Genomic DNA, 15,855 nt, shown 5'->3' on the forward strand with positions numbered 1-15,855 from the left:
GGCGCCCCAACCCCCCAACCCCCCTCCTTCCTCCCCCAGCCTCCAGAGCACATTCAGGACCTGGGACAGCGCCCATTACTCAGCGGGTCACGGGCGTCTCTCCTCGCAAATTGACGATTATCAGCAACCGTTCTCGATCCTCTCTGCTGGATGTAAAAGTACCGATGCCACAGTCGTCATGTGCCACGTTCTGTCCGCTGCTGGGTGGAGGTGTTCCCCCACGTCGTCCTCGCGGTCCTGCGACGGCGCAACGCATCTGTCATTCCTGCACGCGAACTGATCACGGTGGGCGGTCGTGCTCTCGGGCGCTTTCTCTCCTTTGTCGTTCTGCCCGGAGTCTCCATCGGCCATCATCCCTCCGAGTGATTTGTTCTGTCTGCCCCATGCTCGTTACCACGGGGAGATGTAGATCAGGGGAACAAACGCGCATCTCGGTCTAACGGCCTTGAGACCGTCTAGTTTTATCTGCACTGATTAACCACCGCGCTGGAGGTCACAACAACACTCGCCGACTCGGCCACCACACTCATTCAGCCATCCACCCACTCATCAACTCACCCGACTCATTCAACCATCCACCCACTCATCAACTCACCCACCCATTCAGCCATCCACCCACTCACCAACTCACCCTCATTCAGCCATCCACCCACTCACCAACTCACCCTCTCATTCAGCCATCCACCCACTCACCAACTCATTCAGCCATTCACCCACTCACCAATTCACTCACCCACTGATTCAGCCATCCACTCACTCATCAACTCACCCACTCATTCAGCCATCCACCCACTCACCAACTCATTCAGCCATCCACCCACTCACCAACTCACCCTCTCATTCAGCCATCCACCCACTCACCAACTCACCCTCTCATTCAGCCATCCACCCACTCACCAACTCACCAACTCATTCAGCCATTCACCCACTCACCAATTCACTTACTCATTCAGCCATCCACCCACTCACCAATTCACTCACCCACTCATTCAGCCATCCACCCACTCACCAACTCACCCACCCAGTCAGCCATCCACCCACTCACCAACTCATTCAGCCATCCACCCACTCACCAACTCACCCTCTCATTCAGCCATCCACCCACTCACCAATTCACTCACCCACTCATTCAGCCATCCACCCACTCACCAATTCACTCACCCACTCATTCAGCCATCCACCCACTCGCCAACTCACTCACCCACTCATTCAGCCATCCACCCACTCACTAACTCATTCAGCCATCCACCCACTCGCGAACTCACCCACCCATTCAGCCATCCACCCACTCACCAACTCACCAACTCATTCAGCCATCCCTCACTCACCAATTCACTCACCCACTCATTCAGCCATCCACCCAATCACCAATTCACTCACCCACTCATTCAGCCATCCACCCACTCACCAATCCACTCACCCACTCATTCAGCCATCTACCCACTCACCAACTCATTCAGCCATCCACCCACTCGCCAACTCACCCACCCATTCAGCCATCCACCCACTCACCAACTCACCAACTCATTCAGCCATCCCTCACTCACCAATTCACTCACCCACTCATTCAGCCATCCACCCACTCACCAATTCACTCACCCACTCATTCAGCCATCCACCCACTCGCCAACTCACCCACCCACTCATTCAGCCATCTACCCACTCACCAACTCATTCAGCCATCCACCCACTCGCCAACTCACCCACCCATTCAGCCATCCACCCACTCACCAACTCACCAACTCATTCAGCCATCCCTCACTCACCAATTCACTCACCCACTCATTCAGCCATCCACCCACTCACCAATTCACTCACCCACTCATTCAGCCATCCACCCACTCGCCAACTCACCCACCCACTCATTCAGCCATCTACCCACTCACCAACTCATTCAGCCATCCACCCACTCGCCAACTCACCCACCCATTCAGCCATCCACCCACTCACCAACTCACCAACTCATTCAGCCATCCCTCACTCACCAATTCACTCACCCACTCATTCAGCCATCCACCCACTCGCCAACTCACCCACCCACTCATTCAGCCATCTACCCACTCACCAATTCACTCACCCACTCATTCAGCCATCCACCCACTCACCAACTCATTCAGCCATCCACCCACTCGCGAACTCACCCACCCATTCAGCCATCCACCCACTCACCAACTCACCAACTCATTCAGCCATCCCTCACTCACCAATTCACTCACCCACTCATTCAGCCATCCACCCACTCACCAATTCACTCACCCATTCATTCAGCCATCTACCCACTCACCAACTCATTCAGCCATCCACCCACTCGCCAACTCACCCACCCATTCAGCCATCCACCCACTCACCAACTCACCAACTCATTCAGCCATCCACCCACTCGCCAACTCACCCACCCATTCAGCCATCCACCCACTCACCAACTCACCAACTCATTCAGCCATCCACCCACTCGCCAACTCACCCACCCATTCAGCCATCCACCCACTCACCAACTCACCAACTCATTCAGCCATCCACCCACTCACCAACTCATTCAGCCATCTACCCACTCACCAACTCATTCAGCCATCCACCCACTCGCCAACTCACCCACCCATTCAGCCATCCACCCACTCACCAACTCACCAACTCATTCAGCCATCCACCCACTCGCCAACTCACCCACCCATTCAGCCATCCACCCACTCACCAACTCACCAACTCATTCAGCCATCCACCCACTCGCCAACTCACCCACCCACCCATTCAGCCATCCACCCACTCACCAACTCACCAACTCATTCAGCCATCCACCCACTCACCAACTCATTCAGCCATCTACCCACTCGCCAACTCATTCAGCCATCCACCCACTCGCCAACTCACTCACCCACTCACTCACCCACTCACTCGCCGCACTGCGAGTCACTACACACTCCCCCACTCGGTCACCACCTCGCTTTCGCTTTCCGCTGCAACCTGCTTTGGAATTCTCTCCCATCGTCTCTTTTCCCAATTAATTACCTTCCACAATTTGATGAACGTATTAATTATAATCGATCGCAACTTACATTGTGCCGTTTATTGCTGGCCGCTTGTTTTGGACCAGTGCACAGCGACCGTGAATTAAAGACGAAAAAACGGAGACGCGGTGTTGACCTCGGAAAACATCCCTTTTATCAACGGTGATTATACCCCCCCCCCTCCCCGCGCCCGTGTGCGCCAGTAGCCGCGTAAAGGCTCGCCAATATCGTTCTCGCGGTCCCCGAGAGGGGTCTGTGTACTCCCGTTCTGGGGACCCCTTGCGACCGTAGTGAGCGCGACTTCCTAACGGGGGCTCTGGCTCCCCCGCGCGAGGAACCTCCCCCCGCCAACCAAAACCGCCACAGCGCTCTCCCACGGGATGCGCTGTGTCGGCTCCCCTCTGCTACAGGAATTGACCCCCCCCCCTTGTAGAGTGAGTGGCGACTTGGGGTAAATAAACGAGCTCGCGGGGCGCTGGGGTCCCCCCCCCCCCTCACTCTCCCCCCCCCCCCCCACCACCACCACCGTGGGGGTTCTAATTACCGACCCCGTCACCTTCCATCTCGCGAGGCCCGAAATACCACGAGCCGCAATCACCTGCACTCGGGTAACGTCCCAAATCATCGCCTCCCATCACCGCCCCCCCCCCCACCACCACCTACCTCTGCACAGCGCCGTTCAGCCAACAACAAGACGGGCGAGACGAGCCCACGTCAAGCACCTCGCTCCCAAAAATACCGAGACCCCCGTCACCTCCCGTGACGTCACCCCCGAAATAATAATAATCATCATCATCCCATCACAGGCATCGCCTGCATGCAATCACAATTCCATCATCTCGCTGTGCATCGCCCTCCCTCTACGTGACGCAGTGGCATCGCCTCATCCTCCTCCTCCAGTCGAGGGCTTTCTGGAGCAGCAGTTCCCAATATTTTCGAGTGCGCGGACCCCCTTTTCAGCCTCCAAACATTTCGCGGACCACCACGCGCTGCTGGCCGTTTGAAATTGCACATCTCCTTGCCGAGGATGTTGTTGTCATTGTTATTGTTGTCGTTGTTGTTGTTGTTTGCCCTTTCCCTGCAGTAGCCTCGCGGAACACCGGGCATCGGCGGACCTCAGGCTGGTAGCCGCTGCTGTAGCCCGGCGTTTTTCACTCATTTTCAGAGGTGGCCCACCAGTTTCGCTGATAAGACATCGTCAGTGTTAGTGTGAGGGCCGCCACACCATTTGAAACTATTGTGGGGGGGGGGGGGGGGTTGACAGCACGATGATGATGGTGGGGAGTGCTGTCACTCTGTGTGTCTTGTCGATGATGATGATGATGGTGGGGAGTGCTGTCACTCTGTGTGTCTTGTCGATGATGATGATGATGATGCGGAGTGCTGTCACTCTGTGTGTCTTGATGATGATGATGGGGAGTGCTGTCACTCTGTGTGTCTTGTCGATGATGATGATGATGGTGGTGGGGAGTGCTGTCACTCTGTGTGTCTTGATGATGATGGTGGTGGGGAGTGCTGTCACTCTGTGTGTCTTGATGATGATGATGATGGTGGGGAGTGCTGTCACTCTGTGTGTCTTGATGATGATGATGATGGTGGGGAGTGCTGTCACTCTGTGTGTCTTGTCGATGATGATGATGATGGTGGGGAGTGCTGTCACCTTGTGTGTCTTGATGATGATGATGATGGGGAGTGCTGTCACTCTGTGTGTCTTGTCGATGATGATGATGATGATGCGGAGTGCTGTCACTCTGTGTGTCTTGATGATGATGATGGGGAGTGCTGTCACTCTGTGTGTCTTGTCGATGATGATGATGATGGTGGTGGGGAGTGCTGTCACTCTGTGTGTCTTGATGATGATGGTGGTGGGGAGTGCTGTCACTCTGTGTGTCTTGATGATGATGATGATGGTGGGGAGTGCTGTCACTCTGTGTGTCTTGATGATGATGATGATGGTGGGGAGTGCTGTCACTCTGTGTGTCTTGTCGATGATGATGATGATGGTGGGGAGTGCTGTCACCTTGTGTGTCTTGATGATGATGATGATGGGGAGTGCTGTCACTCTGTGTGTCTTGTCGATGATGATGATGATGGTGGTGGGGAGTGCTGTCACTCTGTGTGTCTTGATGATGATGATGATGGGGAGTGCTGTCACTCTGTGTGTCTTGTCGATGATGATGATGATGGTGGTGGGGAGTGCTGTCACTCTGTGTGTCTTGATGATGATGATGATGGTGGTGGGGAGTGCTGTCACTCTTTGTGTCTTGTCGATGATGATGGTGGTGGTGGGGAGTGCTGTCACTCTGTGTGTCTTGTCGATGATGATGATGGTGGTGGGGAGTGCTGTCACTCTGTGTGTCTTGATGATGATGATGGTGGTGGGGAGTGCTGTCACTCTGTGTGTCTTGATGATGATGATGGTGGTGGGGAGTGCTGTCACTCTGTGTGTCTTGATGATGATGATGGTGGTGGGGAGTGCTGTCACTCTGTGTGTCTTGTCGATGATGATGATGATGGTGGGGAGTGCTGTCACTCTGTGTGTCTTGTCGATGATGATGATGGTGGTGGGGAGTGCTGTCACTCTGTGTGTCTTGATGATGATGATGGTGGTGGGGAGTGCTGTCACTCTGTGTGTCTTGATGATGATGATGGTGGTGGGGAGTGCTGTCACTCTGTGTGTCTTGTCGATGATGATGATGGTGGTGGGGAGTGCTGTCACTCTGTGTGTCTTGTCGATGATGATGATGATGGTGGGGAGTGCTGTCACTCTGTGTGTCTTGTCGATGATGATGATGGTGGTGGGGAGTGCTGTCACTCTGTGTGTCTTGATGATGATGATGATGGGGAGTGCTGTCATTCTGTGTGTCTTGTCGATGATGATGATGATGATGATGGTGGGGAGTGCTGTCACTCTGTGTGTCTTGTCGATGATGATGATGGTGGGGAGTGCTGTCACTCTGTGTGTCTTGTCGATGATGATAATGATGGTGGTGGGGAGTGCTGTCACTCTGTGTGTCTTGATGATGATGATGATGGTGGGGAGTCCTGTCACTCCGTGTGTCTTGTCGATGATGATGATGATGGTGGTGGGGAGTGCTGTCACTCCGTGTGTCTTGTCTGGGGGGCCGCACCCAAGGCCACCAGGGGCCGCTAGTAGCCTGCGGGCCTTGCACTGAAGAACCTTGCCCTCGAGGGCACTTGGTCCAGGCGTACACGTCGATCACACACCTTGGACGAGGTGGTCGTACCCACACTTTGCCCACACCGCACTAACCGTGCTGAACCCGTTCACGCTGCTGGGCCGGAAGATCGACTCGACTGCGACTTCTGGGACTGCAATTCCGGTGCCGCTGATCGCCGTTGCACCACGAAGGCAGGTTACGATTATCGCCACGTGTGCGGCAAATCGGTAACCTTTTTTTATCCTTTATATTAAGTTCACTTGCTTGCTTGCTTAGGACCGTGCACATTTTCGGTCGTTTTTTAACCCACTTCCCGTGATCCAATCGAGCTGACATTTTCCACACAGACTCGTTGTGCGTGACAATTAATGTTCGTGAAATTTTTTTTCCAAAATTGTACACTTTTTAGGACAAAAATATTATATTTAATTACCAATTGCTTAATGCTGCCATGCAATCATCTGACCCATAGGTGGCAGCCATCTCAAGCCAGAGGACGAGAGGACTCTAGCCGCCACGCATATAAAGGATTTATAGTGAAAAACTTTGTTTTTACGGGTTATACTTGTTTATCATGCGGTTACCGGTAATGCAAAAAAAAATTTGATTTAACAACCCTGTTACAAACCCAGCGTCCAAAGTTCAATTCCCGGCCTTGATCAACACGAGTGGCGAGTGATGTCTGAACGGGTCATGAGCCTCCCCTACGAGGTCGACTTCGCTTTAAACATGACAATCAGCCCTGGGGAGGCAAAGGTGGCCGGGTGTGGTGCCCTCCACGCCACCCCCCTCGTGCACCGTGCCGGCCTCGCAGAGGTCGCAAACGGGTTTTGATTCCTTACCCGTACCCGGCCGCACCAGGGTCGCAAATGGGTACCCGTACCCATACCCGGCCGGGTACGGGTACCCGTTCCCTACCCGTACCCTACCCGAAATGAGTGACAAACGGTTACTTAACAGTGACACACGGCCTACCCGTACCCGTACCCGGCCGCACCAGGGTCGCAAACGGATACCCGTACCCGGCCGGGTACGGGTAGCCGGGTATCGGGTAGGGTACGGGTATCGGGTACCCGGTTGCGACCTCTGCTCTATCGGCGCTTGCCCCCTCCAGCCCGTGTGGGCTACCCGGGGGAAGTGAGCGAGGAGGCTGAGGTGTGTGTAGGGGCTGGGTGTGAGTAGGGGCTGGGTGTGAGTGGGGGCTGGGTGTGTGTAGGAGCTGGGTGTGAGTAGGGGCTGGGTGTGAGTGGGGGCTGGGTGTGAGTGGGGGCTGGGTGTGAGTGGGGGCTGGGTGTGAGTGGGGGCTGGGTGTGAGTGGGGGCTGGGTGTGAGTAGGGGCTGGGTGTGAGTAGGGGCTGGGTGTGAGTGGGGGCTGGGTGTGAGTGGGGGCTGGGTGTGAGTAGGGGCTGGGTGTGAGTGGGGGCTGGGTGGGCGTAGGGGCTGGGTGTGAGTGGGGACTGGGTGTGAGTGGGGGCTGGGTGTGAGTGGGGGCTGGGTGTGAGTGGGGGCTGGGTGTGAGTGGGGGCTGGGTGTGAGTAGGGGCTGGGTGTGAGTGGGGGCTGGGTGTGAGTGGGGGCTGGGTGTGAGTGGGGGCTGGGTGTGAGTAGGGGCTGGGTGTGAGTGGGGGCTGGGTGTGAGTAGGGGCTGGGTGTGAGTGGGGGCTGGGTGTGAGTGGGGGCTGGGTGTGAGTAGGGGCTGGGTGTGAGTAGGGGCTGGGTGTGAGTGGGGGCTGGGTGTGAGTGGGGGCTGGGTGTGAGTGGGGACTGGGTGTGAGTAGGGGCTGGGTGTGAGTGGGGTTTGGGTGTGAGTGGGGGCTGGGTGTGAGTAGGGGCTGGGTGGGCGTAGGGGCTGGGTGTGAGTGGGGACTGGGTGTGAGTAGGGGCTGGGTGTGAGTGGGGTTTGGGTGTGAGTGAGGGCTGGGTGTGAGTAGGGGCTGGGTGTGAATAGGGGCTGGGTGTGAGTCGGGGCTGGGTGTGAGTGGGGGCTGGGTGTGAGTAGGGGCTGGGTGTGAGTGGGGGCTGGGTGTGAGTCGGGGCTGGGTGTGCGTAGGGGCTGGGTGTGAGTCGGGGCTGGGTGTGAGTGGGGGCTGGGTGTGAGTCGGGGCTGGGTGTGAGTATGGGCTGGGTGTGCGTGTGGTTAGCGCTACGCTGCGCTACGCACTCAGCCACCCGAGTTTGATTCGCGTTCACGGCCAACATCGGTGACGATTGTCTGAAGCGGTCCTGGGCCTCCCCTCGGTCGACTCGGCCGCAAATGAGTAGCTGGTGCGGTGTGTAAACATCGCCACCAGGGAGACAAAGGCGGCCGAGCGTGGTGCCGGTCACCCACCCGATCTTGTTCCGTGCCGACCTTCATAGTTATTCGCTGTCTGTTGAAAGCTATGGGGGGGGGGGGATATTTGTCTTTGTGTGTTTTTAGGATGGTGTGTGTGTTGAGGATGGTGTGTGTGTGTGTTGAGGATGGTGTGTGTTTTTAGGATGGTCTGTGTGTGTGTGTTGAGGATGGTGTGTGTGTTGAGGATAGTGTGTGTGTTGAGGATGGTGTGTGTGTGTGTTGAGAATGGTGTGTGTGTGTGTTGAGGATGGTGTGTGTGTTGAGGATGGTGTGTGTGTGTGTGTGTTGAGGATGGTGTGTGTGTTGAGGATGGTGTGTGTGTGTATTGAGGATGGTGTGTGTGTTGAGGATTGTATGTGTGTGTGTTGAGGATGGTGTGTGTGTTGAAGATTGTGTCTATGCGTGCATGTGTGTTGAGGATGGTGTGTGTGTGTGTTGAGGATTGTGTGTGTGTGTGTTGAGGATTGTGTGTGTGTGTGTTGAGGATGGTGTGTGTTGAGGATGGTGTGTGTTGAGGGTTGTGTGTGTGTGTTGAGGATGGTGTGTGTGTGTTGAGGATGGTGTGTGTGTTGAGGATGGTGTGTGTGTGTTGAGGATGGTGTGTGTGTGTGTTGAGGATTGTGTGTGTGTGTGTTGAGGATGGTGTGTGTTGAGGGTTGTGTGTGTGTGTTGAGGATGGTGTGTGTGTGTTGAGGATGGTGTGTGTGTTGAGGATGGTGTGTGTGTGTTGAGGATGGTGGGTGTGTTGAGGATGGTGTGTGTTGAGGATGGTGTGTGTTGAGGATGGTGTGTGTGTTGAGGATGGTGTGTGTGTGTTGAGGATGGTGTGTGTGTGTTGAGGATGGTGTGTGTATTGAAGATTGTGTCTGTGTGTGCGTGTGTGTTGAGGATGGTGTGTGTGTTGAGGATGGTGTGTGTGTTGAGGATGGTGTGTGTGTTGAGGATGGTGTGTGTTGAGGATGGTGTGTGTTGAGGATGGTGTGTGTGTGTTGAGGGTTGTGTGTGTGTTGAGGATGAGGTGGGTGTGTGTTGAGGATGGTGTGTGTGTTGAGGATGGTGTGTGTGTGTTGACGATGGTGTGTGTGTGTGTTGAGGGTTGTGTGTGCGTGTGTGTTGAGGATGGTGTGTGTGTGTGTGTGTTGAGGATGGTGTGTGTGTTGAAGGTTGTGTGTGTGTGTGTTGAGGATGGTGTGTGTGTGTGTCTGTGGTCTCTCCCCATAACCCGGCCTGGTCTCTTGTGACGTGGTTTGTAAGGAGGGGAGGTCACCTTCCTGCTCGAGTTCCATCTTCTGCGGTGCGTGTGTCTGTGCGTGTGTCTGTGTGTCTGTTCGTGTGTGTTTGTGCGTGTGTCTTTGTTTTTGTGTGTCTGTGCGTGTGTGTACATGTGCGTGTACATGTGCGTGTGTGTGTCTGTGCGCGTGTGTCCGTGTGGGTCGACTCAGCCTCAAATGAATACCTAGTGTGGTATGTAAACATCGCCACTAGGGAGACAAAGGCGGTCGGGCGTGGTGCTGGCCACCCACCCCCTCGTGTGCCGTGCCGGCCTTCAAAGGTGCTCGCTAACAGCACTTGCCCCAACAGTCTCTTAAGGCTATACGAGGGATCTTTGTCTTTTTGTCTGTGCGTGTGTGTTCGTGTGTCGATGCTTGCTGGTGAATCTCTGTGTGCAAGTATGCATGGCTGTTTGTACTTGTCTCTGTGTGTAAGCGTCTCGGCGCGTCTGTGTGTGTGTGAATGTGGGGAGCGGTGGCGGAGTGGTTAGCGCACTGCGCTGTGACCCCCCGAACACCCGCTTTCGATTTCCAGTCGCGGCGAACATTTGGTCTTCTCTGCCTGAAATGATTGCGTTTGCTTTTCCATGAGTCCACGTCGCCAGGTTCATAGCAGTGACCTAACCGCTGCATCACCGCTCCACACACACATCCTACGTCATCATCACCACCGCCACCACCACCACCCACACGCAGCAACAACCACCACTCGCTGCTACGTTGCGGTGACGCCACAACGGCGAATGTGCCAGGCTATGTGCACGTTGAGGCTACCACGTGAAGTGTGTCAGGCTCGCTGGCAGGTTATGGAAGAGACCCAGGCAGCTTGCGTAGACGTGTGTGCCGGGCTAGGCTCAGGAGATCGTGGGACAGACCCAGGTTCAATGGCCTGACTGAGACGGATGGCAGACGCACCACATCTTGCGCTACCCACTCTTGTCACCTCGCTGTATTTTATCCGCCCAGCGCTCCGCTCGTTGTTGTGAGCGTCACTCCTCCCTCTGCTATTGATGGAGGGCGATTTGTCTCCAACTGCCCAGTAGCAGCGTCCTTCACGAGCCTCCTCCGTAGCGGCCGATCTTGACACCGCTGGTATCTCCACCATCACCACCATCATCATCATCACCATGATCATCATCCCAACATCACCTCGTCACGTGCGAAATGCATAGCCCGCGGTGAATTGAGTAGCGTGGCTATGTGGGTAGACGGGCGATGGGAGAGAGAGTGTGGGAGATGAGAGAGAGATGGAGAGAGAGAGAGGAGTGGGATATGGGAGAGCGATGTCTACGGAGGAAGATTGAGAGAGTGTGGGAGATGAGTGGGGGGGGGGGGTGTGATGGGAAGAGATAGGGAGGAAGATAGAGCCACTGAGATGGGGAGGGAAATGGAGCGAGAGGCGAGAGATGGAGGGAGGTGGATTAACCCCCAACACCCCCCCCACCTCTCCCTAAGCCCCCCCCCCCCCACTTCACACACATCGATCCCCCAACGTGCCCCCCACCCGGTGTTAATTATTGAAGGCGCGCGCGTCTCTCATCGATCGCGCACAGATCCACTTACAGTGGCGGGGGGCAGGGGTGGGGGGCAGGGGTGGGGGGCCGGGGTGGGGGGCCGGGGTGGGCACTCAGAGTCGAAGTCTCCTTCAACTTCGCGCTCCGATGGTGGAGGGGAGGGGGAGGCGAGGGGGGAGAAGCGGGATAAGCGGCGCAGCTGTCGATGAGACGAGGTCGAGCCCCTCCCCTCGCTCCCTCCACCCCCCCACCTCCCCCATCTCTCCCTCCACCTCCCCAGCGCTCTCCCATTCATCTCTCCCCTCGCCATCTCCAAACCTCTGCATCCATCTCATCCATCTCATCCTCTCGCTCTCTCTCACTCCACCAACCCACTCCCCAGTGATTATAATTGGTGGCTGTAGTGAGGAGCGGATGATGAAGTTGATGGGATATTTGGTGACGTCTACGTGAGTGATAGTCCCGCTGATGCTGTTGGCAATGGTGAAGTTGATGATGGGAATATGGTGATGTTGGTGGTGATGGCGTGTCTTGCGATCTCGGTGGTGGTGATGCTGGTGGTGGTGATGTTGGTGGTGGTGATGTTGGTGGTGGTGGCGGCGTGTCTTGTAATCTTGGTGATGGTGATGTTGGTGGTGGTGATGTTGTTGGTGGTGATGTTGGTGGTGGTGGCGGCGTGTCTTGTGATCTTGGTGATGGTGATGTTGGTGGTGGTGATGTTGTTGGTGGTGATGTTGGTGGTGGTGATGTTGGTGGTTAATTCCGTGATGAGCCGAGTCGCTCATTTCCCCCGCGCTCATCCACAGAGCAATGTGGGGACGCGAGCAGCTATCCCCCCTGATCCCCTTGACCCCCTTGTTCCCCCTGATCCCACTGATCTCTCCGGGGTCCCCGCTGCCTCCCCGCCCCTCTAGGTCCCAAGCGCCCCACTTTGGGGCATCAGACCGACAGTCGTGATCAGAGATTCATTTTACACTGCAACATTGTTTGGGTGGTTGGTAGACTAAAGTAGGCGGCACGTGACGAATCACAGTCCACGGTGTACAGGATGTGGTGGTGCCGGGTGGAAATATTTGCCGGGTCACCGACCCGGTCAGACCCGGCTGGAATTAAGCAGTGGTCTTGGCTTCCTCATACAACTCCCCACCACCCACACCCACTCTAACCATCTCCCCACCACCCACACCCACTCTACCCATCTCCCCACCACCCACACCCACTCTACCCACCTCCACACCACCCACACCCACTCTACCCATCTCCCCACCACCCACACCCACTCTAACCATCTCCCCACCACCCACACCCACTCTCACCATCTCCCCACCACCCACACCCACTCTACCCATCTCCGCACGACCCACACCCACTCTACCCATCTCCGCACGACCCACACCCACTCTAACCATCTCCCCACCACCCACACCCACTCTACCAATCTCCGCACCACCCACACCCACTCTACCCATCTCCGCACGACCCACACCCACTCTCACCATCTCCCCACCACCCACACCCACTCTAACCATCTCCCCACCACCCACACCCACTCTCACCATCTCCCCACCACCCACACCCACTCTACCCATCTCCGCACGACCCACACCCACTCTAACCATCTCCCCACCACCCACACCCACTCTAACCATCTCCCCACCACCCACACCCACTCTAACCATCTCCCCACCACCCACACCCACTCTAACCATCTCCCCACCACCCACACCCACTCTAACCATCTCCCCACCACCCACACCCATTCTAACCATCTCCCCACCACCCACACCCACTCTAACCATCACCCCACCACACACACCCACTCTAACCATCTCCCCACCACCCACTCTAACCATCTCCCCACCACCCACTCTAACCATCTCCCCACCACCCATACCCACTCAACCCACCTCCACACCACCCACACCCACTCTAACCATCTCCCTACCACCCACACCCACTCTAACCATCTCCCCACCACCCACACCCACTCTAACCATCTCCCCACCACCCACACCCACTCTAACCATCTCCCCACCACCCACACCCACTCTAACCATCTCCCCACCACCCACACCCACTCTAACCATCTCCCCACCACCCACACCCACTCTAACCATCTCCCCAACACCCACACCCACTCTAATCATCTCCCCACCACCCACTCCCACTCTAACCATCTCCCCACCACCCACACCCACTCTAACCATCTCCCCACCACCCACACCCACTCTCACCATCTCCCCACCACCCACTCTAACCATCTCCCCACCACCCACTCTCACCATCTCCCCACCACCCACACCCACTCTAACCATCTCCCCACCACCCACACCCACTCTAACCATCTCCCCACTACCCACACCCACTCTAATCATCTCCCCACCACCCACACCCACTCTAACCATCTCCCCACCACCCACTCCCACTCTAACCATCTCCCCACCACCCACTCTAACCATCTCCCCACCACCCACTCTAACCATCTCCCCACCACCCACACCCACTCTAACCATCTCCCCACCACCCACACCCACTCTAACCATCTCCCCACCACCCACACCCACTCTAACCATCTCCCCACCACCCACACCCACTCTAACCATCTCCCCACCACCCACACCCACTCTAACCATCTCCCCACCACCCACACCCACTCTAATCATCTCCCCACCACCCACACCCACTCTAACCATCTCCCCACCACTCACACCCACTCTAACCATCTCCCCACCACACACACCCACTCTAACCATCTCCCCACCACCCACACCCACTCTAACCATCTCCCCACCACCCACACCCACTCTAACCATCTGCCCACCACCCACACCCACTCTAACCATCTCCCCATCACCCACTCTAACCATCTCCCCACCACCCACACTCACTCTAACCATCTGCCCACCACCCACACCCACTCTAACCATCTCCCCATCACCCACTCTAACCATCTCCCCACCACCCACACCCACTCTAACCATCTCCCCACCACACACACCCACTCTAACCATCTCCCCACCACCCACACCCACTCTAACCATCTCCCCACCACCCACACTCACTCTAACCATCTGCCCAGCACCCACACCCACTCTAACCATCTCCCCATCACCCACTCTAACCATCTCTCCACCACCCACACCCACTCTAACCATCTCCCCACCACCCACACCCACTCTAACCATCTCCCCACCACCCACACCCACTCTAACCATCTCCCCACCACCCACACCCACTCTAACCATCTCCCCACCACACACACCCACTCTAACCATCTCCCCACCACCCACACCCACTCTAACCATCTCCCCACCACCCACACCCACTCTAACCATCTCCCCACCACTCACACCCACTCTAACCATCTCCCCACCACCCACACCCACTCTAACCATCTCCCCACCACCCACACCCACTCTAACCATCTCCCCACCACCCACACCCACTCTAACCATCTCCCCACCACTCACACCCACTCTAACCATCTCCCCACCACACACACCCACTCTAACCATCTCCCCACCACCCACACCCACTCTAACCATCTCCCCACCACCCACACTCACTCTAACCATCTCCCCACCACCCACACCCACTCTAACCATCTCCCCATCACCCACTCTAACCATCTCCCCACCACCCACACCCACTCTAACCATCTCCCCACCACACACACCCACTCTAACCATCTCCCCACCACCACACCCACTCTAACAATCTCCCCACCACCCACACCCACTCTAACCATCTCCCCACCACTCACACCCACTCTAACCATCTCCCCACCACACACACCCACTCTAACCATCTCCCCACCACCCACACCCACTCTAACCATCTCCCCACCACCCACACTCACTCTAACCATCTCCCCACCACCCACACCCACTCTAACCATCTCTCCATCACCCACTCTAACCATCTCCCCACCACCCACACCCACTCTACCCATCTCCCCACCACCCACACCCACTCTACCCACCTCCACACCACCCACACCCACTCTACCCATCTCCCCACCACCCACACCCACTCTAACCATCTCCTCACCACCCACACCCACTCTAACCATCTCCCCACCACCCACACCCACTCTAACCATCTCCCCACCACCCACACCCACTCTAAACATCTCCGCACCACCCACTCTAACCATCTCCCCACCACCCACACTCACTCTAACCATCTCCCACATCTCAATGGACTGACTGTGACCAGTCGCGGTTTGGGCGGGGCTAGTATTGGGGGTGGGCGTGGTTATGTCAAAGTAGGCGGGGCTTGCAGAGGGCGGGGCCACCGGTACACCACGCCTCCCGGGTTGAGCCTCCTGATCCGACAATGAGCGCGACTGTCACGGTGGGACGAGTGCCACCCGAGTTGAATTCGTGCACGGACACCCGGCACGTGACCGGAGTTGACCCGCGAGCCAACGAGTAGACGAGCTGACAGCGTCGATCGTTTCGACAACGACGCTCGACGCGGCGTTTGACAAATGCGCGCGCCACCGACACACGCGCGCGCGAAAGACGAGGCCTCGTTGAGTTGCGCG

The sequence above is a fragment of the Lampetra planeri genome, chromosome 18 (assembly GCF_965212315.1).
Source record: "Lampetra planeri chromosome 18, kcLamPlan1.2.h2, whole genome shotgun sequence".
NCBI classification, from domain to species: domain Eukaryota; kingdom Metazoa; phylum Chordata; class Hyperoartia; order Petromyzontiformes; family Petromyzontidae; genus Lampetra; species Lampetra planeri.